Source organism: Erinaceus europaeus, chromosome 2, assembly GCF_950295315.1.
Source record: "Erinaceus europaeus chromosome 2, mEriEur2.1, whole genome shotgun sequence".
Lineage (NCBI taxonomy): Eukaryota > Metazoa > Chordata > Mammalia > Eulipotyphla > Erinaceidae > Erinaceus > Erinaceus europaeus.
Window position 1 is genome coordinate 193,022,521 of NC_080163.1, and position 25,249 is coordinate 193,047,769.

The 25,249-nt window shown below is 39.8% G+C and overlaps 1 protein-coding gene and 1 long non-coding RNA gene across 2 annotated transcripts in view; both read left to right on the forward strand.

Moving 5' to 3' along the window:
- Positions 1 to 25,249, forward strand: part of LOC103125551 (arylsulfatase J-like) — a 36,239-nt gene that overhangs the window by 3,064 nt on the left and 7,926 nt on the right. The window lies entirely within an intron of this gene.
- Positions 12,719 to 14,410, forward strand: LOC132536839 (uncharacterized). The gene is made up of 2 exons (XR_009548380.1): positions 12,719 to 13,479; positions 14,255 to 14,410. It is a non-coding gene; the product is annotated as an uncharacterized LOC132536839 (long non-coding RNA).

Below are 25,249 nucleotides of genomic sequence, written 5' to 3' on the forward strand. Positions count from 1 at the left end.
CCCAGCTTTGAGTCCCTGGTCCCCATCTACAGGGGGAAAGCTTTGCAAGTGGTGAAACAGGGCTGCAAGTGTCTCTCTTTCTCTCTCCCTCTCTATCTCCCCTTACCCTCTCGATTTCTGACTATCTCTATCCAATAAATAAATATAATAAAAAATAAATAAATAAAAGTTCACTGAGCCAGAGCCAGTGAAATAGTTCATACCCATAGCCTAGGTCTGAACACTGGACCCATCTCCTTGAAGGAAGCTTTGGTGCTGTGGTCTCTTTCTCACACACACACACACACACACACACACACACACACACTCCCTCTCTCTCTCTCTCTGTGTCTTTATCTAGAGCAATAACAAAACACTAAACCTCTTCAGCTAGCTTATAGAATTTAGATACACAAAGAAAACCAATACTAGTTGAAAGCTATGTAACTGAATTATATGAAGTTTGCAAAATAGATTATATATCCACAGGCTTTTCACCAAATAAATATTTTATTGGCCTGTCAGGAAAGCCATAATACATTTTTGTATATAAAAATAGTGTTAATATATACTCCTACTAACTTATAGTCTCACAAATCACTGTTTAATCAATAGGAGAGGAGAAAAATGGGCTGAATGTCTCAAACTCTCTAATGCATAGACCATATAAATTGAAAACAAACATACAGACAAAAATATATAAAAACATAGAAAGGGGCTGAGGGGTGGCACCTGGTTGAGAGCACATGTTACAATGCGCAAGGACCCAGGTTCAAGCCCCTAGTCCCCACCTTCAAGGGGAAAGCTTTGCCAGTGGTGAAGCAATGTTTCAGGTCTGTCTCTCTCCCTCCCTACCAACGCCTTCCCTCTCAATCTGGCTGTCTCTATACAATAAATAAATAAATAAAGACTAAAAATTTTAAAAAGGAAAACATAGGAAAATATATCATCACTTTCCCGACAACCCAAAAATTCTGAGAAATTATTTTGAACTGTTAACATACTGAGTTCTGTGTTTTAATCGTTAGGCTTACTTAATGAAATTAAACCAAAACTAGACTTCCTAATTTTTATTTTTTGTCAAAGGCTTTACTGTTCTTCCAGTGAAATCAAGCATCCAGTGATTTAAATTTATATATTACTTAATTGAAGATCTTTTTACTCCTTTCAGAAAATTATTGGAACTTTTCTTTAAATGAACACAGATGTAAGAAAGTGCATATGGGAGCCTAGTGCTAGGCTGTTTAACACTAGTTGATATTAATTAGTTTTAAGTAAGAGCCCAGAAAATATTATTATTTATCCTTTCTGTATTCATGTATATGTGCTCTCGGAATCCTCTGAAGTTTAAATAGAAAAGCAATAAAATCTAAATGGACTGAATTATTATGTTACTATTTATATAATATTGATTTACAAAATTATGAGGTAACAGAGTGTAATCCCACACCATTCCCACCACCAGAGTTCTGTGTCCCCATTCCCTCCATTGGAAACTGCAGTAGTTCTCCCAAGGTCACAAACATGGGCTGACTATTATTTCCACAGATACCTGTATTTATATATATTTGACATCTTTTTTCTGTTTTGAATATGTTTTAAACTTTATTTGATTTGCTAGGACAGAGAGAAATTGAGAGGGAAGTGGAATAGAGAAAGACAGAGAGACACCTGCAGCACTAACTACTTTACTGCTCATGAAGCTTCACACACACACCCCCGGCAGGTAGGAACCAGGGGCTTGAACCCAGGTCCTTATGTATGGTAGCAAAGTGCACCACCACTCAGCCCCTTGACTATTTTTTTCTATGATCCTGCCTTCTCTTCCCTCCTAAATGGACTGAATTAGTTTAAGGAAAAATACAGACTATGTGAAATGAGTGAAGTTAAACCTAGATTGGGGCTGGGGAGAGAGCAAAATGGTGGCAGTGCAAGAAGTTGCTGCCTCAGGCTTCAAGGCCCAGGTTCAATCCCCATCCTCATCATAAGGCAGGACTGAGCAATGCTCTTTTATTTCTCTCTGCCATCTCTAAGTAAAATACATTTTTTAAAAGAAGAATACTAGTTTTGCTAATATTAATAGCACCACTTTCCTTTACATTTTACTGGAGTCAGATGTAAAATTTGTTTCCCTTGTCCTCACAAGTCAATACTAAATTCAGGATTCCACTAATAATTTAAAATTATACTTATCTAGCAATAGTGAACCTCAGTCAGGGGCCAGTGCACACTCATTGTGTACAGTTTTCAGAACCGTAACTGTGAGTTACAGATACAAAGTCATCCTTGGGGCCTGCTTCGTCCTCTGTGATACTCTTGTAACCCAGCCCCTACTGTTCTGGGGAAAACCTCAATGCTGTGATATCTTTCTGCCTCTTCCTCTGTCTCTCTTCCTACTGTATCTTAAAAAAAGTCATCTGGGAATTGTAAAGTCCCAGTGATATCTCCAGATACATCTCAAATGTGAGTGTACATATAAGAGACACCCAAATGTTGGTAAGAATGCAGATCTCTAAGCCCAAATGGATACAGCTTCAGTAGGTTTGAGGGTGAGTTAGAAATTAGTAGTGACTTAATGAAAGCCTGTTTGGTTGTTCTGAAAACGCTTTTTAGGATGAATGCTATTAATATGATTGATATTAGTGACTGGGGAGGTGAACCAGCGGGTAGAGCTCTGGCCTTGCACATCTGCAGCCCCAGGCTTATTCCCGATATTGAGAGCAGAGTCCTTATGCTTTTTACCCTTTCTCTCCACTTTTTCTTTTTTTAATTAATTAATTATTGGATAGAGTCAGAGAGAATTGAGAGGAGAGGGGGAGTTAGAGTGGGAGAGAGATAGAGTGACACCTGCAGCCTTGCTTCACCACTTCACCACACCCCCCCCTCCACAGGTGGAATCGAGTGCTTGAACCTGGGTCCTGGTGCACTGTGGTGTGTGTGCTTAACCAGGTGTGCCACCACCTGGCCCCTCTCTTCACTTTTTCTCCACCCTTTCTCTTCCTATTTCTCCCCTATGAAATATGTACTTAAGTGAAAAAGAATATCATTGATAAATGCTCAATCTACTGAGCAACCACTGTGCTCTCGAATAATCCAACCTTACTGCATTTAAAGTTTACAACAGCTATATGATACTTGCTATTAGTATTCCTATTTATTCATTTACTTATTGCCAGCAACCTTATCGCTGGGGCTCAGTGCAGCACTACAAATCCACCACTCCTGGTTGAATTGCAGGTGACTGCAGGTGTCTCTCTGTCCCTCTCCCTTTCTCACTCTCCCTTCTCTCTCTACTTCTGGATGTCTCTATCCAATAAATAAAGATAATATTATAAAAAGTAAATAAAATATTAAATAAGACACATCTCCTTAGTCACATCTGTCTTACTTAGAAGGGTCTTATTACATTGCCTCCCTCAGCAAACACCCTCCCTGATGCTCTTTCACTGCCGCAGAAGCAGAAGCCAGTTTGTACTGAGGGCTACATTAGACCAGTTGTTTTCCAAACATCTTGCCATTTGATCTTCACATCCACCCTGGATATGTAAATATATGCATTTCTGTAATATCTAACAAATAGCTTCATTTTATGGATAACATATACAAGTTTTTAGGAAGTTATATGCTAGCTGTTATCACACAGATTCTAACCAATTCAACCTATCCTTGCTTGGTTTCAACAAAATCCTTGCTGTTGGCATCTCCCTATTGTGTTTCTGAGCAATGTTGTAAGCACTTGAGTTACGGCTCCAAGGAAATGCTCAGACTTCTGTTTCTACCCTGAAACTCTGGAGACACAGGTGGTTCACTCTTTCCTCAGCACATCTTAGGCTTGACTTTCACACTGCTCTTACAGATTCCCTCTCCACTCCCAAAATTCACACCCTGTCTCTCTTTGTCCAAATGCCAACCCTTCATAGAGACTCGGTTAAAATACCACCTTCCCTTCTACAGGTTTTCAGGACTCCTTAGAAGAATTTACCCCAGTGATCATCTTTCATGATTCTTTCTATCAGTGTCTTACTGATTTCCCATGCCATTCACAGTTGTTCAGTTGTTACTGAGCCTCTTACCTCCTTAACTATCCATCTGAGCAGTGAGACTCTGATTTATTGCCTCCATTAATCTCAGACCAAACCTAGCATTCTGCATGTATGGGTACTAAGTATATGTGTGAAGAATGAGTGCGTGAATAGAAGAACAAATCAGTATCTACTTCCCTCTGGTAGGCAATATGATAGAGAGGACATACCACAGAATTAATAGTGAGGGCATCTGAATTCCAGTGCTGACTCAACAAATTCCTGACTGTGACCTGAAACAAGATATTTACTCTTTCAAATGTGTCATGTTTTCTTGTGCAGAACAGGAATAATAACATTATTTATGTTGCCAACTCCAAAGTAGTTCCACTGATTAACTAAGGTAATACAAAGTGAAAGTACTTAGAAAGCTTCAAAATACTTTATGCCCTTTAAATAGAAATTCTTTTAAATTTAGAGTTACATCTGATAAACTTGAATCATAAACATAATTTAGAGTACTCAACTGATGCATTCTTTTAAAAAGTTTTCTGAGTAGCCATGACTGTTCTTCAGTTTTGATCTCTCAGTACAATCAGCATTAAACTGAATCCCACCTAAACATAGACTTTTGTGCTCTTAACATATTAGGTATATAGCCTTGTGTGTTTAACATATTTTATAAAGTATACATGTGAATGTGGTTTACTCACCAAGATTTTTCACAAGAGTTTATTAGTTATGAGCTATCCAGATAGGTGACTAGGCTAATTTGTAGTTTCTACACTTGGAGATTGTGTGTGTTTTTCTGATTGTCTTGCCTGGCATGTTGTCATCATGTTTGGCAGAAATATGCCCTCTGATGGAACCGTGCTATGGCTGTGACAGTTGAATGCCGTGTCGATTTAAATGGTCACTTCTGGAGTAGAAAATCAAGGAAGAAGGACTGAATAGGGTAGTGGACAGGCCAGTGATGAACACAAATCCCTTCAATCAACTACCACTTTTAAACATTTTACTGAGTAGCGTTAGTATATCTTACTCACCTTCGAATAGAATACTAGTTTACCTCAGAGATTACCACTAAGTAGGCACAAAAGAAACAGCTTTCAATTTTGACATTGATCTAGGCTTCATGAGGGTTAGGACTTCATGTGCTCTCCGTTTCAATGACTTTTTCACTATTTATTATGCTCACTATCTCAGTAACCCCCTAGATAGTACATTGCCTGTAGCATCTGAATCAGCACTCCACATCAGGCCCTGAGTGAAATCTTTACACTGCAGCCAAAGTCATGACACCTCCCAAAGCCTTTCAGAGCCATAGATAATACAGACTACAGCCAATTTTAAGTATCCCACATAAGGACCTGCAAAATACACCCTTTGATAAGATTCCCATGCTACTTTCCAACAATTTCCCTTTTACACCCTCTTTGGATTATCAGTGTCAGGATACTCAATGTTTCCCCATGAGGACTATGCCTCTGACTCACTACACATAAAATCACAGCTTAAAAAAAAAGAATTTTTTGCTTCCATGTGATGCTGGGGATTGAACCCAGGACTCTGTGAATGCAAGATAGTTATTTGTATCTGCTGCCACTCTTCTGAGTCCCCCAATTAATCTATAACTTTTTTTTCCAGAATGGGATTATGTAGAGTCTTATCAGAAATTTAGAAATTTGCATAAACCTCTGGAGTTTACCTAACATATACACCTGTTTTATATACCCGAGGAGTGTATAGGTTCTGACTGCCAGCATAGAGTGGTGAAATTCTTAGAATCCAAAGTGATGTCATGTTATGATTTTGTCTAACTGTTTAATTTCATAGTGATGAGTAGGATTCCTCTCCAGTGAACAAAATGAACTGTGAATAACTGACTAGAATCACCAGTGCCAATGCACCCACACCTGGACCTGAAAGGGAGATAAGCAGCAATATCACAGGCTCACTGGCCCCTTGCTGAGAAGATAGATCTAGCTGCTTTTATTGTTCTCAGGAATGGTGGAGAGTAAGGTTATCAGACCTGGGATAAAGAGGGTGGAAAGCTAACTGCATCTTGTGGGAACCCTAAGCTGCTCCCTACAATTTCCTACCAGGTCTGGAATGTACAATTGCATATGACTCAATGTCCAGGCAGATCTGATCAGCAGGTGGAAACAGCCATAGAGTCTCCATGGCAACCAATACTCGATTACATTATACTCATGACTTCAAATTCAAAAATATCCAGTGATCCTTTTTATCTTTCTTTAATTATGTCACATTTTCACAACTACTTCAGAATCTTTCATCTCCTTAAATGCTAATATGATCAGCTCATGGCCTTCCTTCAAAATCCCACTGATAGACTAGAAATAGTAATGGATTATCTTTTACATTCCTGATATAAAACTGACCAAATTCTGGCATTAACAGCCTCTTTTCTGCCTTGTTCTTCTAGCTAGTATTAACATATACTCAGCTGTCCAAGGCCTATATTTCCTGAAGTTCAATACTTGATTTCAATAACTTTACCTCTCCTCTCTTTCACTGCCAATTTTATACTGTTACTAAATTTTTCCACCAGCATGTGTTTCAATTACTTCTATCTAAATGATAACAAAAAGTCCAAACAAACTCAATTTGCTTTTTCTCTCATACATAGAAAAATTTAATCAATTAATTGTACTTGTTAATCCCATTTCAACAACTAGTTCGTACTGTATTAATCTCCATGATAATTACAAATATATTCCATGCTATACTAATCAAAATTATAAATCATCTATAATGTTGTTTTCATACATCCATAACTTGGAAATTTATATTAAAAAGATCATATCATAATTCTGTACCTGAAGAACTAAAACATTTTCTAAATTGTTTTATTTCAAATAAATGACTTTCAAAATGATTTTGGATGGGGCTGGTAGTGTTGCACCTGGGAGAGTGCACATGTTACAATGAGCAAGGACCAAACAAGGGCCTGTGGTGAAGCAGTATTGCAGGTGTCTCTCTGTCTCTCTCCCTCCCTATCTCCCCCTCACCTCTCAATTTCAGGCTGTCTCTATTCAATAAATAAAGATAATAAAAAATTAAAAGCAAACAAAAATATTTTTGAAGTTGAATCTAATGAGAAATTAAATAAAGATAATAAAAAATTAAAAGCAAACAAAAATATTTTTGAAGTTGAATCTAATGAGAAATTATTTGTAGTCTTTGAATAAATCAACTTGTTTCACAGGATATGAACTGAGTGATGCAGACCCATAAATTAAAGTTAACTTGTTTTGTTTTTTTTTTAAAACAAACGTGAACATAGAAGTTCAAATATATATATATATATATATATATATATATATATATATATATGTATACATACATATATATAAATTATCCCAATTTTGTTGCATTTGCAGTGCTATGAAGTCTAATTTAATCATAGATTTTCATAAACGTAGTTGAGGATAATATCTTATGAATAGAGCTTCACTACTGTTTGGTACTTAAGTGTTAAGGGATAGATTATACATGTAATATATCTCTAAACTATATATATTTAAAATCATAGCTCAGAGAAAACAATTATTCTTCACACTTTACATATGAAGAAAGCAAGAAAACTGTAAATTTGCTAGGCCAGGACTTCACAAGAAGTGAAGCTAGAATTCCAAGCCCAATCAAATGACTTTTCTTCTCTAATTCTCATATGGATTAGAGACCTCCACACTGATGTAGGCTGGCAGTGCTGCACAACTTGTTTTCAGAAATCAGTAAGTATATCCCTTCTTCAAGCAAAGCAAGAACAGGGCAAACAGAGTTAGTCTGAAAAGAAAAACACACAAACAAACAGAAAATCTATTTAAAATAGATTTTATCATATTATTTGAACCAATAGTTGGGTAATGGTTAGAATAAGTTTTATTTCATTTATCACTTACTTATAAGTTCTTTCTCAATTTGAGGATGAAATGAGGAATCAAATAGTTCCATTTCTATTTAAAATGTAATTTTAACTTTTTCTATCAGATCAGTTGTTTGATTTCTATAAAATAGTTTCAATTTGACTTTGAAATGTTTAATAAGTTTTTGCATATTATTGGTTTTAACACTCATTTAAATATTAACAATGGGACATTTAGAACTACAAGATGCCTATAAGTAGTGTAGTGCATAAGAATCACCTCTGAATTTCTAATGAGCTGCCTGGTACTGACAGTCACTGTTGTCAGCAGCCTTGTAGGATATTAGTACAATATGGTTTGAGAAACAAAGGCACCATAACTTTTTATTACCACCTCTCTCTGTCTGTTCTACCATTTATTTAATCCTACAACATTCAGATGACTATTAACTTCAGTACTATCCTAGGAGCAAGGAGAAAGAGAGAGAGAGAGAGATTCCTCATATCTTCTACACTTGGAAATTTTATTCGGGTCACAGATTTCTGACTCTTGTAAGAGACAGATTCTTTATTAATGTGCTTATGTGATCCCAGAAGTTGGATGATTAAAAGATTATTTGGAGTAAAGCAGCTGGCTGAAGAACGAAATGCAACTGAATTTCTGAGAACTAAATCAGGAAATTGAAAGTGCTAGGAGACAGAAACATTCTGTCACATTTTCTTTTTCCTTAGATCCTCCTTACCACAGTGCCTACTTGAGAAAATTTATTTTGGATGTCTTGATTAAATCAATAACCCATGAATTATCTTGTTTGTCTACAATCTAGGATAATTGCTTGTAGTATATTAATTTTCTAAAGTATAGTCATCCTGTCTTTGCTGGGGAGTTCTGTGTCATTTTTTAAAATTTTTTTATATTTATTTGTTTTCCCATTGTTGCCCTTTTTTTTATTATTGTTGTTGTTATCGATGCTGTCTTTGTTGGATAGGACACAGAGAAATGGAGAGAGGAGGGGAAGACAGAGAGGGGGAGAGAAAGACACCTGCAGACCTGCTTCACTGCCTGTGAAGTGACTGCCCTGCAGGTGGGGAGCTGGGGGCTCGAACCTGGTTCCTCACACTGGTCCTTGCGCTTTGTGCCACGTGCGCTTAACCCTCTGCTCTACTGCCGGACTCCCGCTGTCTTTTTTTTTTTTTTTTTTTTTTGCCTTTCCAAGAAAATTGGTTTATCTGGATCAATTTTCTGAAGTGTGCTGAAATAACTTAATGACTTGAGTCCAGCTGTAGAAATTTTGAGATCTCTTTCCTGATATTGATTTGATATTACAACACAAAATAAAACACCAATAATTTAAAATGAGAGGATTTAATGAGATAATGCTACTATTATGGCATTGATTTTCCTCTACAAGTCTATGAAGGAGGTGAATATTATTTCTGGGTTTTATAAATGAGGCTCTCAAAATTAAATGTATATCCTTAGAAGTTCTATCATGAATAAAACTATACATTGGCTAATTTGTCAAACTTACACAAAAACTTTCATATAACCATTACAAATGAATGGTACCTAAAGTACTGGCCCTTGATTTAATTGGACTTCTTGTCTTTATTTCCCTGATATTTTTATATTATTTATTTAGGCAATATTACACATCTACTTCTTACCACATACTATTCCCTAGTCATTAGAAAACATTGACAAAGCCTATAAAAATCCTTTTCCTGTGACAATTATAGCCTCGTGTCAGAAGGCACTGGGAGTGTTGGGCGTTATGGAGTTAAAAGGGCAAGATTAAGAAGGTCTGAGAGGCCTCACTAAGCAAGGAGGTGAAGGAGGCAGCCTTGTGAAGCAACCCCCCTGCAGGTGGGGAGCAGGGGGCCTAACTGAGATCCTTATGTCAGTCCTTGTGCTTCAAGCCATGTGCACTTAACCCGCTGCACTACTGCCTGACCCCCAACCCCATCAGCCTGTATGCAAGATATGAAGGGAGTGTCAGGAAGTGGTAGATTCTGAGAAGACCCCTCAGGTAGAACGGGTAAGTTTTGTTGGTGGACTACAAATGGCTTGGGAAAAACTGCTTGCTCAAGCTGATAAAGTTACTAAGGACCTCAAACTACAGGAACTTCTTAGGCAATTGCATTTCAGAGACCCCCAATAAGTTAATGCTCTTTGCTTCTTAAGGCGACTTCCCAGGTAGAGAACCCTGGCCAGTTTCCAGGGCCTGAGATTCGCTGAGTCTCAGGGTAGAAGAGACAGAATAACCAGAGTCACCATGCAGCTGCTTAGAAGAGGCCAAGTGGGACACACACTAGACATTCTGAGCATGGGGCAGTGTTCCATGCGAGCCCCCATCCCAAGCTTCCAGCAGTGTGCATGTCTTGCTAAAATTATGCCTTACATCAAAAAAGAATGAGGAAGATTGAAGGTGCTTATTTTTTAAGTGAAACATACATCAGGAGTAAATGTCAAGGTATAAATAACAGGTGGTTAAGTATCAGTATCAAAAGGTTAGAACATATTTTCAAAGTGATTAAAAACAGAGTTTAGGTAAGGATGCTTAAAACTGCCATTGTCCAATGTCATCACGTTAGGTACATTCTTTTGATGCCACAACATACTGAGTAGATTCTAGTGATCCCATGCACAAACTCCAGACCCTCAGGGCAGAAGCCAGACATCAGAGTCATGGGTAACTGCATGGGTACAATACCCACAAGGCTTCAGGCCAGAAAACAATCTCAGACATATCCTACTTTGCCCTAGAGCAGGATTTTGCAGTAAGGGACACTGACTGAAAAAATAGGCCTCATGGTCCTATTAGTCAAGGGAATGTGTACCTGGCAGACACACCACAAAAAGCAAACACATATTTAGCAAGCATGGAGGCAAAGGATTTCTCATAACAAGTATCAGGAAGTTTGGGATCAGAAAACTTCTTCAACAGTTCTTCTTTTCTCCTGTCCCTTCCTGACTTCCTAAAGTTTTATTGTTTGATGCATTCATTGAAGTAACACACACACACACACACACACACACACACACACACACACACACACACACATACTCCACTTAGCAGTATGGTTCAGGGGAAAGAAAAGAAAACGTATTTCACTTCTGGCTCAGTCACTTACTAACAGAAAGCAACCATGGGGGAGATGAAGAGAGTTTATGTCAGAGTGAGGGTGTTGTCTGCCCCTAAGACTGTCCCAAGATGGTTTTAACTGGGTGAACTGACCATTCTCATGACTTTGCCACCTCAAGTTGACATGCGTACACCCTACAAGCAATTAGCACCTGCAGAGTTGGTCAGATGGCTGTGGGAAAGGAAATCAGTATTCCGTAAGGGCCAAAGTGTGAACTCAACGTTCCTCTCTATTTGCATCATGTCAAAATGCTAGTTTAGACAGACTAGACATCAAGTGTTTATACACACATATACACACACGCACGCACGCACACACACACGCCCACAGACAGACACGCATGCACGCACACACCTCTCTCCTGGTCTAATTATAGCACACTATGCATGCCTGCCCTGTTGGGTTAATGCTGAGGTGAAAGAGTCTGGCTCTGCACCTGTATTTTTACTTATGATGCTAAAGGATCTACTTCTCGTCAAATTGAGGTGCACTCAATTTTGTTTTTCAACTCGACATGACTAAAAATGAGCATCTGCCCTTGACAGAATAAGTCATCAAAAAAAAAAAAAAAAAGACATTGATGATTTCTTCTTCTTTTTGTCCTCTGAGCTAGCAAGATGCTCCAGACCAGGCTATGAAGCACCTGTGAGTCATACTAGGATTGGATTCTGCTGTGGTTTCCTCAGCCAAAGAGTTAACAGCTGGACAGACAAAGAGAAGCTCTGCTGAGATAGATGTTTATTTCAGTGTATTCATTTGACCTAACCTCCCAGTACTGAGATCAAAAGGTTCAGTCTCCCTCAGAACAGCCCTGGCTTTCCCTTTCTTGATAATACTGTAAAAATTCTCTGATACAAATGAAAATAATTCAATTTCTTTCCTTTTTATAATGAATTTATTTATTTTGTATAGACACAGAGAGAAATTGAGAGGGTAAAAGAGATAGAAAGAAAGAGAGATAAATGCCTGCAGCACTGCTTCACTGCTCATGAAACTTTCCCCTGCAGATGGGGGCCAGGTGCTTGAACTTGGTTCCTTGAGCACTGAAGTGGGTGCACTTAACCAGACGCACTACCAGCTGGTCCTCAATTTCTTTCTTAAAGAGTGATGGATCTAAAGTCTCTCCTACAATTTTATTTATTTATTTATTTTTATTTTTGCCTCCAGGTTTATCACTGGGGCTCAGTGCCTGCACTATGAATCCACTGCTCCTGGAGGTCATTTTTCCCATTTTTGTTGCCCTTGTTGTTATTGTTGTTGTTGTTGGATAGGACAGAGAGAAATGGAGAGAGGAGGGAAAGACAGAGGGGGGAGAGAAAGATGGACACCTGCAGACCTGCTTCACCACGTGTGAAGCGACCCTCCTTGCAGGTGGGGAGCCAGGGGTTCAAAGCGGGAACCTAATGCCGGTTCTTGCTCTTGGCACCATGTACACATAACCTGCTGCACTACAGCCAGGTTCCCCTCTCCTACAATTTTAAATCCTTCCCCTTGTTCCCTTAATTTGAAATTGTGTGACATTTCTGTTAAGCCTACTCTGGTTGTGCAAGTATCACTGCACTTCCTGAGTGCAGCTGTGCTCTCACATCTCTGAGTTTCTGTGGAGCTTTGCCAGGGCATCCCATCCACACAGACACAGCACAGGGGACCCTTTCTCCCACGACCTGCTTTTGACCTGGAGGAACTGAGCACTTGATACTTTTGCCTGCCAGAGGTGGATCTGCTGATTCCCATGTAGGACTCAGAACTCGTTTTGTTGTTTACAAGCCCTCCTTTCACTGTGGCACTTTTTATTCAGATGGATTTTTTGACAGAAAGATTGAAAGTAGGGCTTCTGGCAGAGGGTCCCAATCTCCTTTTCATCCCTCTAAAGCAGGCTTGGGCTTTCTGCCCAATGTGAGCAACTTCCCTGGCCTATTCCACCTACTCCAAGAGTCATCTCCCACATTTCAAGGGAAATACTTTACTGACAACATGCAGAGGAAAGCCTTATTTAATATATAGTCACTCTCAAGAAAGCAGACTATTGGTATTAAGCCGCAAAAAAGTAAGAAAAGAATGATGTCACAGCAGCAATAACAAAAGCCCATCAGTCTCTTAAACACATCTTTTTAGAAGGAAATGCAAGGCTTTAAAAAATAATAATGATGTTCATTTATATGCTTTTAAAGAATCAACTGTAGGCAACTGGAAGATGGCTCACCACCAGGTAGAGGACACGCATGAAGATGGGGTTCAAGTCTCCAGCCACCACGTGGGAACACAAAGCAAAATGAAAGCTTCACAAATGCTGAAATAGTGCCGCCCTGCCTGTCATGTTCATTGTTCTCCTCCTCCTCCTCCTTTCATCCTCTTATTCCTCTCTCTCCCCTTTCCCTCTCCTTACCATTTAATCTCTATCTAATAATAATAAGTACACTGAGAGTGGTGGAATTATCAGTGGCAAAGCCCCAGTAACACCCTGGCAGCAAGGAAAAGAATTGATTGTAGCAATTTAGTAACATCACTGATGTGATGTGATACTGGAGGAGACATGAAACCCTTTAACATACATACCACTGCACACTGACTTTCCTGGAAAGCAACCCTGGGGAAAGAGTGTCTGCACAGTGAAGGGAACTCTCTGGATAAAATCAGCCCTTCAAGTTTCTCCTTTGTCATCACAGACTATTCCACTGGTCTGCCTGAGAGTAAAGAGGACAAGAAAATAGTTGCTGGGAACTAATGCTTAACTTTTCCTCTGTGCAGATTCTGCAAAATACTCCAATGGCTCTCCTGCCTCATGGTTGTTTCTTTAACTCTACAGCAGAGAGGCCAGCAGGAAACAAAAAGGGATCATAATGACTGGATAGAAGAGAGAACAAAAAATTCAAGAGACTATCAACCAGTGATAAGGCATTACTTAGTGCCAGAATAAACAGCCAAAATAAAGGGATCCAGAATAAAGACAGAGGGGAATTCTGTTTCTGTGAATGGTAGATAACAATGACAGTGGTTAAAAAAAAAAAGAGACACTAACGTACAAGGTGGAGAGTGTTCTAACTTTAAAGGGTGCCATGTGGGGTCAGAGTTGCATTATGTATTTTCCTGAAACCAATTATATAATAACATGCAGCCATCTAGACACATCCTGGTGAAACAGTTAATTCCACATTGACGGCCGCTACCACATGATCTAAAAAATCTTACTGAACAAATGTAAAGTGAAACATAGTGACTGAATTCATCTTGGTTCAGCACTAGGTGAGCAGCCCAGACAGTGATGAAAGCAGGGAACGAACTCCAAAGCATCTGTTTCCCGCTGGTATTACATGAGCCAAAGGGATGCTCCATCCTTCTCTCTCAGTAAAACACGCAAACAAATGAAAAAGTCAAGTCTGTGTGTGATCAATACAGCTATGTAAGATAATAGTAAAATGAGGTTGCTTCCACCAGGGTTGGGATTCAGAAAGGGTGACCCGAGAACAGTGAAGTACTGATGCTCTTCTGAAACCCAGATGTTGTCTCCTTTGAGACCATGAAGTTGTTCACAGGTTCACATGTGACTCTAATGCCCTAACAGTCAAAGTGTCCTAGAGATCTTTATTACTCTGACTCATGATGGGCCAGAATGATTCAATGCTAAGAAATTGATTCGCTAGATCAGGACTGTGCTTTGGAGATGTTGAAGAGGAGATGTTTGAAAGAAAATGTAATGTGTAGTTAACCGTTAATAAGACAGAACACTGGACTGAGGATCAAGAAATGACCTCCCCCCCCACACACACACACACATGCTGTTGCTGGCTTTAGGAGTTTATAAGCTTCTGGGGCTAGTCAGAAAAATGCTCACAGCAATTTGGGGCAGATTATTTACCTTAACATTTACACGAAAAGAAATGTTCTTCTCAGACATTTCTAGTTATTATAAAATGTTCTGTAGTGCTTTCAAGTTGCTATTTAAGAAGAAAGACATCATTCTTATCCTCCCTGCTCCCATTCCCAAACAAAAGCGGCTTTGATTCTGGAGAGGTTAATCAGAAGGTTGGTAGAGTGGACTTGAAAGGACAAGGATAACGTGTGTGTGTGTGTGTGTGTGTGTGTGTGTGTGTGTGTGTGTGTGTGTGTGTGTGGTGGGGGGGTGGCCATAAAACAAAGATGAGAGAAAAAATAATTCAAAAAGGGCCAGGTTCAAACAGAGGGTGTTTTCACAAAGGGGAGGAAAATGTACTTAGTGGGAAATAAATACTCAAAGGTAAAAGATAAATTTGTCTTACAATCAACCTGCTTTCATCCTACGTGAGATTTATCCTTGAAGATCCAGAGCAATGTCCTGTCCTTCAAATTCTCTTTGCCTTAATCTGACATACACCTATACGCACATCTGGTAGGTGTGTGCATTAACAATGTAGACATAAGACATTCAGGTAAAGCTCCAAGGAGAAATGTCTCTTTTTAGTTTACTTATTCATGAGGGGGTGATGGTGATGGCCATCACTGAACTCAACTGGACTCAACTAAACTCAATACTTCATGTACCCAGGGCAGAGGTTCTAGCCTCTGCACCACCTCCCAGGCCATGAATCTATTTACCTTAACCTCATGGTTTAAATATTTTCTTTAAAACTGTCTGGTTTGGGGGAACATTGTACAAATAGAAAAGCAATGGGTTTTTACATTTCTCTGCATGTAGGGAAACATTAGAATGCATTAGGACTTTAGTCCTGACAGTGATAACCTTGTTCCTACAACTGGCTACGCATTAACGTGTGCACTTAACCAAGTGCAACATCACCCACCCGTACCTAACTGTGCACGTAAAGACCTACAACACATGCATTGATTTTTCTCTATACCTCCTTTCGGGATTAGATTGGATTCTCACAGTGCAGTGCTTTATGAACAGGGGTAGTCAATAAAGCAGCTCGATTTTCCATTCCATCCTTCCCTTTCTTCACTCCTTTTCTGACATCTCAAGTCCAAGCCGCAATGGAAGAGCTTTGCTGTTCAAAGCTTTGCCCTGGTCAGTTTGGAGGAAAGAGGAAGTGGAGTCTCCAGGCAGTGACAACAGTTGGAAGGCGTCTTTAATCAGATTCCAGATAGAGAGGGAGAAAGAAAGGCATCCGCAGACCTGCTTCACTGCTTGTGAATCTTCCTTCCACAGGTGGCGGGGGGCTCAAACCTGGGTCTTTGCATATGGCAATGTAGGCTTTTTTTTAACACACAAAATGATATTTTTATTACTAAGCAGTTATTTAATAAAAAGAAAATATAAATGTGAGGATTTTGAATCCAAGAAGTTCTTAAAGGTTTGGCAAAGAGATGTACATGACCTGACTTAGAGTCCAAGGTCAGGCAATGGTGCACCAGTTAGCTAGTAAAGCTCACATGTCACCATGTGTGAGGGCCTGGTTCAAGCCTCTGAAGCCCACTACACATGGGGGTTGGCTTCAGAAGCAGTAGAGTGGTGCTGTAGGTATCTTTCTCTCCCATTCTCTTACTCTCGATTTCTGTCTGTCTATTTAAAAAAACAAAGACATTTTAGAATCTAAAACGATTTCTGTAGCTTTCAGCACCTAATTCAGTCTGTATGAACCAGAGAGATTGTCTGAGAATAAAGGACAGTGTATCTCTCAAGAAAGTGAAGTTGGCTTTCTCTGCTCATACCTACCCACTTGAATTTGGGTTTAGATGACTGAGGTGGTCCACAGATGCAAATATTGACCTGGTGATAGGCCTTCACTGTAAAATGTGGACTCCTGCCCCAGCAGAAAGAAAGTCTGAATTCTCCAATCAAGCTTCCAAGCTCCTGCCCCAAAGTCAAGTCTAGTGCTGAGAAGCAAAAGCATCACCACACCTCATTCCCCTCCAGTCTTCATAGCACAAGACTCAGCTGGCAAGTGAGTCTTAACCCTGGCCCCTGGCCACTGGTGGAAGGGCTAGAGGCCATGGGCGATGGGCGACATCATAAACAGGCAACTCAAAGACCACATGTGAGCTCTAGATCATCAGCATATCTATGAGAACCTAAGGGACCATTTATTTTGGCCTATGGACAAGATCAACACTTCTCTGAGACTTGTCCATTGCTTCTAGAAAAATGACAAAGCTGTTGTTTTTAATGATTTAAAAAATTGTGTTTTTACATTAGCTACTCAGGACTTTCTTTATGAACTATTGTTCTCTGTCTTAACCAAATAGTTTCATGTATGCTCCTAATACGAGCGAACTTGCTTTAAATTTGTAGCAAGACCCTGTTTGAGATCCAGTCTGTGGGAACACCTACACTGGAAGAGCTTCACAAGCAGCAGGGCACTCCTCACTCTGTCTTTCTTCTCTTCCATACTAGCTCTCTCTTCCACTCTGACTGTCACCTTCTATCTTAAAAAAGAAGCAAAGAGCTCACCAGGAGCATGGAATTGTGCAGGCCCAGAGCCTCAGCAATAACCCTTTTGGGAAGAGAAAGAGAGGGAGAGAGAAAGAGGGAGGGAGGGAAAAGGGAGGGAAGATGGAGGGGGGGGGGAGAGAGGACAGAGACTCTTTTAGCTTTTCTTGAATGTTTCCACAACAGAAAGATTTCTTGTCTTTATTCTTAAATGTTAAGATAAAATTACCTAGCAAGAAAGCATGTTAACAGAAAGATTATCTTACCAGATAAGATTATCTTATCCCAGTTACTTGTTTTCACTTATTTAAATCAATATAGCTGATTAATCTTTAGCTCAGAAATACTGATCACTAGGAGACACCTTTTTAGATCCATTTTAGTCCAAAGTAATCAGACCAAGTTACTCTGAAATTTTATTTTCTTGCTGCGGTGTTAAGTCAGGGCTCATGAATGTTAGTTTGAGGTCTAAACTGCACTGCTGGAACTCAAACTCAAATCCATCAGGCACCCTGGTGGGTTTTCAGGTTTCACTGTGGCTACTATCTACCCAAACTGCACATTGCAATGCAATGAAAATATTTTTCATTATCACTGGAACCAAATACAAGTTTAAATCAATTTCAGTATTCCTTTCAAATTGTAAAAGAGCCAAGATTCTATACTTAAAAAGAAAAAGGGGGAGGGTATGCTGGAAGAAGGGGAATTCTGCAGGCCTGGAGTCTAAGCAATAACTCCAGAGCAGAAATAAGTAAATAATTATCACCCAGAAGATACAAAAAGGTTGAACTCTCTAAAACATCTATTAAAATATATCATCACCCCGTTAAAGCATTTAGGACACAAGCAAAGCCACAGAAGATAGCAGAAATAACACTAAACTTGAAGTCAGAAAAACCTCGTGTTGTGATAGTAAGTTCATCTCAAACACTAACTTTGGCTGTGTGACCTCAAGCCTCAGTTTCCTTATCTACAAATGAGGACAGTTCAGTTATGAAGGTTACACAAAACCACACCTGTGTTGAGACACAAATACTAGTCATTCCTATTTGGATGTTTCTGTTGAGCTCTGCTCAGCTGAACTGGATGATTAGGAATTCCACACAGACTGCAGCCAATAAAAGCTATGGCACAGTTCCCACTGGGTTGCAGGGAACACTGGCTTCTGAGAATTCTCATTGATTTCCTTTCATAAAATTAGATTACGATGATTTGGGACCTAAAAGAAGTTGATGAGTTGATTGAGTCAGTATGTATGCAAGCACCAATTTGCCCACTTATTTCAAGAGATTTTCTTTAAAAAATTCTCATAAAACACATATTTATTTGTCTCTTAGTAAAAATCCAATCAAACTGAAGTATATTATATTTTAGGAAAAGAAAAGCTAGAACACAGTACCAATGAAACGCGCACACACACATGTACATATATTTAATGCTGTCAGGGCCAGATGCCTGTGCTATTCCACTGTTGCTAAGGAAGTTAATTTTCTTTTTCAGATGTAAAGGGACAGAGAAGTAAAGAGGGAGGGAGGGTGAGAGAGAGAGAAAGAGAGAGAGAGAGAGAGGATTGACACCACAGCACAGCTCAACTACTCAGAGAGCTTCCCCATGGTGCCAAGCATGGTGCACACTTCTGCAGCCAGGTTCTCAGGTCCAGATCTTCAAGGTTGATAAAATGTGTGCTCTTTTCAGAGCCAGGTAGTAGCTCAGCGGGTTAAGTGCACATGGCATGAAGTGCAAGGACTGTCATAAGGATCCCAGTTCAAGCCCCTGGCTCCTCCTCACCTCACTAGTAGTAGTGAAGCAGGTCTGCGGATGTCTATCTTTTTCTCCCCTCTCTGTGTTCCCCTCCTCTCTCGATTTCTCTCTGTCCTATCCAACAACAACAACTGCAATGGCAATAATATCAAGGGCAACAAAAATGGGAAAAAATGGCCTCCAGGAGCAGTGGATTCATAGTGCAGGCACTGAGCCCCAGCAATAACCCTGGAGGGTAAACATGTGTGCTCTACTAAGTGAGTCATCTCCTAGCCCCCTATTATTTCTTGGATAGAATTTATGGGTGGTGGATGGGATGTAGCATATCTGTCATAACAGCTCAAGGGATATCTCAGAGTTCCATGTTTACTCAATGCCATTGGGGCTGTCAAAACTCCAAGCAGCGTCTCAGATTTTCACTTCCTGTTCTACTCATTGTTTATCTCCTGACTGAGAAATGTACCTTCATCTCCCTTTTCTCGGATTTCTCCAATAATTAAGTCCATCCATCTGGCATAAGTTTAGAAACAGATGCTGGTTGTGCTCGTGTCGGCTGAAAAAGACAGTTAAGAAACTGAGAAGTGAGGGGGTAAAAAGGAATGTAGGTATGTTGGTAGGGGGAAAGACAAAAAGCAAAATAACATAAGATGGAGAATTGAGTATAGCCAAGGGAAACATTACCGACTAAGGAGAAATTGAAAATAGCTCCTTTCTTTCTTTCTTTCTTTCTTTCTTTCTTTCTTTCTTTCTTTCTTTCTTTCTTTCTTTCTTTCTTCTTTCCTTTCTTTCTTCCTTCCTTCCTTCCTTCCTTCCTTCTTTCTTTCTTTTTCTCTCTATTTCTTTCTCTCTTTTTTTCTTTCCAGATCACTGTTCAGCTCTGGCTTATGGTGGTGCTTGATACTGTACATGGGACTTCAGAGCAGCAGGCATGACAGTCTGTTTGCATAACCATTGTGCTGTCTAACCCTGCCCATGGAAATAGTTTCTAAGAGGTTCCAGACATCAGGCTCCTGAGTAAGGTGCTGTATACCCATGGACATTGTCCATGTGGTTTCATGCACATTTCAAAGGCAGGGCTGTATTTTCAGTGAGAGATGGCTGTATTTTCACTGGGAGATGGCTGCTCAGTGTGAGCTGGCTTCATCTGTCTCTGTGCTGCGAGGCAGATCTCCCATGTTGAACCTTCTGCATCCCACAATGACCTTGGGTCCATCCTACCAGAGGGTTAAAGAATAGGAAAGCTATCAAGGGAAGGGATGGCATACAGAGTTCTGGTGGTGAGAATTGTGTGGAGTTGCACCCCTCTTATCCTATGGTTTAGTCTATGTTTCATTTTTATAAACAAAAAATTTAAAAAAAAAATCTCCCATGTCAGTATTGCCATATATCAAAACACACCTAGAATAGCTGTGGAAATCTTTGTCGCTGGGTCAGTTTGTGCAGAGAGAGTTAGAGAGATGGTGCAGAGATTGAAACAATCTGTTTAATGCTAGAATAAAGGAAGCTACTTATTGAGACACAAAGAATCCTATATCCTTTGTCTAAGATAGCATCCAAAATGAAAATTTTTTATAGGTATTTAAAATCTGTGTATTCACAGAAGATGAAAATACAAGCCAATTGTAAGAATTAGTTTGAGAGATTTTGAAATTTTTGTTGTTTCATGCTCCTTGCAGAAATATATATATATACACACACATATATTATAATATATAGATTATAGAGAGAGAGAGAGAAAGAGAGAGATTGGAAAGCTACTGCAGAAACATTGTGTATTAATTTCAAGGTATAATCTATACCTACTGTTAAGAAATATTTTACTATGCAAGCTTAGAAGGGAATAAGCAAAGAGGAGAGAGAAGCTTGTTGACAGATTTCCATACATTCCATTTGTAAATATATAATATATTCAGATGTCTAAGTGATTTATTGACTCTGGGAAACCAGAGGATGTCCCCTTAAACATCCCAAAATATTGGGTTCTTGGAAAAGTCATGACACATTTTTGCATAGAAAAACATATCACAAATTCCAACAACTCAGTATATCTTACTGGAAATGTATTATTATAACTAGTCCTTTACAGAGAAAACTATTAGACATCCAGAAGAATAAATCTGTCAAGACTCCAAGTTGCAACTGGGGTGTCATAGTGCGTAGAATGCATTTGGGAGACAGCAGAACTCACATGTGTGAGGTCCTGAGTTCAATATCTCTAGAACGGAAAAAAAAACATAATTATGTTTGCAAAATATATCTTTGCTAAACAAGGAAATAATCAGCAGTTGTACATAGGACTTGCATGCAAAAGCAAGAGATCTCAGGTCCCCTTGGATTGGATTTGATGTGCTGCACCAAAGTCAAGGACTCTGGAGCAGGGGGAGTGATCAGGTCCTGGAACATGATGGTGGCGCAGGACCTAGGTGGGGGGTTTGAGTGGAAAACCATGAAATGGTACACATGTACCAACTACTGTATTTTACTGTTGACTGTAAACCATTAGTCACCCCAATAAAGGAAAGGAGAAATCGAGCAAGAGAGAGATATCCCAGGTTCAATCCCCAGCACCACCAAGTGAGCTGAGCAGTGCTGAGTGGTGCTGTGGTAACACACACACACACACACACACACACACACACACACACACACACACGTTTCAATACTTTAATGAAAACCTTTTTTTTTTATTTTAACAAACTACATTCTGTTCACATCTTCCTTTAAAAAAAGCAAAAATAGCTTCAAAGGATCAGTAAAATATGAGTATTAATGACTAGAAGCTCAAGATAAATGAAACTTATCCATTCTACACTATTTTAAAAGAGCCACTGAGCAGCAGATTGTCACAGACTTTTACTAACATTTCCCAGAGTTCTAATTATTTCAAAACTCGTTCAAGAATTATTTAAATTGGGTCTGGGTGGTGGTGCACCTGATTGAGCACACATATTACAAATGTGCAAGGACCCAGGTTCAAATCCCCGGTCCCTACCAGGGAAAAGGATCTTTTTGAATGGTAAAGCAGGGCTGCAGGTGTCTCTCTGTCTCTCTTCCTATATCCCCCTCCCCTCTCAATTTCTGGCTGTCTCTATCCAATAAATAAATAAAGGTAATAATTTTTTTAAAAAGAATTATTTAAATCTGCAAGAGAGAGAGATTCATGAGAGAGAGAGAGAGAGAGAGAGAGACTCATGAGAGAGAGAGAGAGAGAGAGAGAGAGAGAAGCTAGAACACATTTCCAACACATATGGCATTAAGAGATTGATCTGGGTCCCTAAGGCTTGTAAGGCCTGCATTTTACCCACTGAGCATTTCTCTGAACCCTACAATGGAGTCACTTCTACTTACAGAGTCAGGAGACTCTACTGTCTTGGCATAGAGAGTGTATGCTTCCAGGGCCCAACAGACTTCTGCCTAGAGTCCAGTTCTACGACTTAAACTCTGAAATACCAGTTTCTTTTCAATGAAATGAGAATGCAATTACTTTCCAAATGTAATACAAAGCATCCTAAATATTGCTTGCTTCTTGTCAGATCCATTGATAGCAGATACTCATTAATTATACCTGTTGTTGCTGGACTGTGGTCCTTTTGAGTTAAGTGTTGAATACAGACTTCAAACTCCTGGTATCAAGACTCATTTCTGACAATGATGTCATATTTCCCAAATATTTTATCCCTGATGGGGTTTGGTGTATTGCACCAAAGTAAACAACTCTGGGGTTGGGGGGTGGGTGGTTGGAAGTGGGGGTGGGGGTTCAGGTCCTGAATGTGATGGCAGAGGAGGGAGGGCCTAGAGGGGATTGAATTGTTATGTGGAAAACTGAGAAATGTTACACATGTACAAACAACTGTATTTTACTGTTGACTAGAAGCCATTAATCCCTCCCAATAAAGAAAAGAAAAATAGCAGGGGGTAGATAGCATAATGGTTATGCAAAGTACCAGGTTCAATCCCCTCACACCATCATCATAAGCCAGAGCTGAACAGTGCTCCAGTAATAAATAGATCCATATTTTATCCCTGCTGGGTCCTGAGTGTTGACTGGCAGGGCCATCTTGACTGTGTCCCACTACTAGTCCCTTTCTTCTTGGAATCACGTCGACTCTGAAATTTTACTTAAGTTTAAGATTAATGCCATTTTTACAGAGGGCTAGCCTGAGGGTTTCTTGGTCCTGTAGCTGTCACTGCCAGGTACCAATTTATCAGCTCTCTGTTGCACTCTTAGTGGTTGTCCTCATCAGGGCTTTAACCCTGCAATACTCCTTGGATTACAAGATTGTGTTAAAAAAAAGTAAGTTGAATTAAGAACCACAGTAGATATAAATTAAGAAACAGTTTAAACATTAATACATATTTGGGGGAAAAAATCTTAAGACAATCACAGGAAACCTATGAAGGGGCTGGGGAGATAGTATCATGGTTGTAGGAATGAATTTCATACCTGAGGCTCTGAGCTCCCAGGTTCACTCTCCAGCACCTTAAGATAAGAGAAGGAAGAGGAAGAAGAGGTACAGGAGGAGGAGGGAGAAGAAAGAGAAATCATGAAAAACAAAGATCTATTAACTCCATGTGGGAAAAAAGTAGAGATCATAAAAGCAATAATTGATTATGGAATCTGACCAAAAAGAAAAGTCATCTGAACTAGATAGTTGATTGTTATCCGTGAATTATTTAAGGACTTGGTGTGCATTATGATTTGCTTTAGATACACTGATAAGAAATCAAACAACCTGGCATTTAATGGGGGGGGGCAGAGGCATGTCAATGCCAGCGGAAGTTATAGGTATATCATATTCCAGTTTATATTGAAGAAAAAACTGGGGTGCCGGTGCACCTGGTTGAACACACGTGTTACAGTGCATGAGGACCGAAGTTCGAGCCCCTGGTCCCCACCTGCAGGGGGAAAGCTTTGCAAGTGGTAAAGCAGGGCTGCAGGTGTTTTCTTTCTGTATCCCTCTCTATTTCCCCCTTCCCTCTTGATTTCTGGCTTTCTTTATCCAATAAATAAGTAAAAGGAAATTTAAAAATTTTTGAAAGAAAAAAAACTCATTTTCCTTTTCAAGACTTTAAGATTAATGACTTTTTATGAGCGAGAACTCTAGCACATGTGGTGCTGGGTGTGAAAACTGGGGCCTTGGGCCTGCAAGACCTGTGCTCTACTCTTGAGTCATTTGACCAACTGCAGAAGAAAGTATATTTCATTCCCATTTTCCCTTCTTTTTTTCTTTCTCTTTCTTTAAAGAAACACCTCACAGCTCCATTGGAGTGTGCTGTGCTGTGCTGTGCTGTTTCTTGGCAGAATGAGCCGATGCCCTACTGCTGAGCAATCTTATGATCAGACCTAAGGGACTGCCAGGTCCAGGCCTATCTGGCCCTGCTTCCCATATCTGCTGGCTAGGACTAGCCTACCCTCAGCAGCTGGCAGTAAAGCAACCAGGGGTGCAGGAAGAGGAAGATGGGGGTGGGGGCAGACTTTAAAAAGTCCTTTCTTCTCTGTGATGGATCTCCTTCAGAGCAGCTCTGAATTTCAGCAGCAGGCAGCTAAAATTGCTTCAGAGGGGAGGAAATGGAAAAAACCTTCCCTTCAGAAACAGGTATTTTCTTCCAGACTTCCCTATTCCTCCTCCTATTATGTAAATTCACCATGCAGAGCATTCTATTAGGACTTCCTTTTATTTCCTAAGAATCCCTGTGGCTTGCCTGTGGGGAGTGTCTCAGTGGATACCCAAAGTCTAGCACTGACAGTGTTGGATTCTACTTCCAGGTAAAAGTTGTGGAAAAGTTGTGGAAGTCTAGAGTGAGAAATTTTTTCCATGCTTCTTTTTCCTCTGAAGAGGTTTTCAGAATCAAGTGGAGCATGGCCAGAGCAGTACTCTGGTCTCTCTCTCTCTCTCTCTCTCTCTCTCTCTCTTCCTCTCTCACTTTTAAATTTTATTTATTATTGGGTAGAGACAAAGAAAAATTGAGAAGGGAAATGGAGATAGGGAGAGAGACAGAGAGACACCTGCAGGTCTACTTCACCACTTATGAAGCTTTCCCCCTGCAGGTGAGGACCAGGGGCTTGAACCTAGGTCCTTGAGC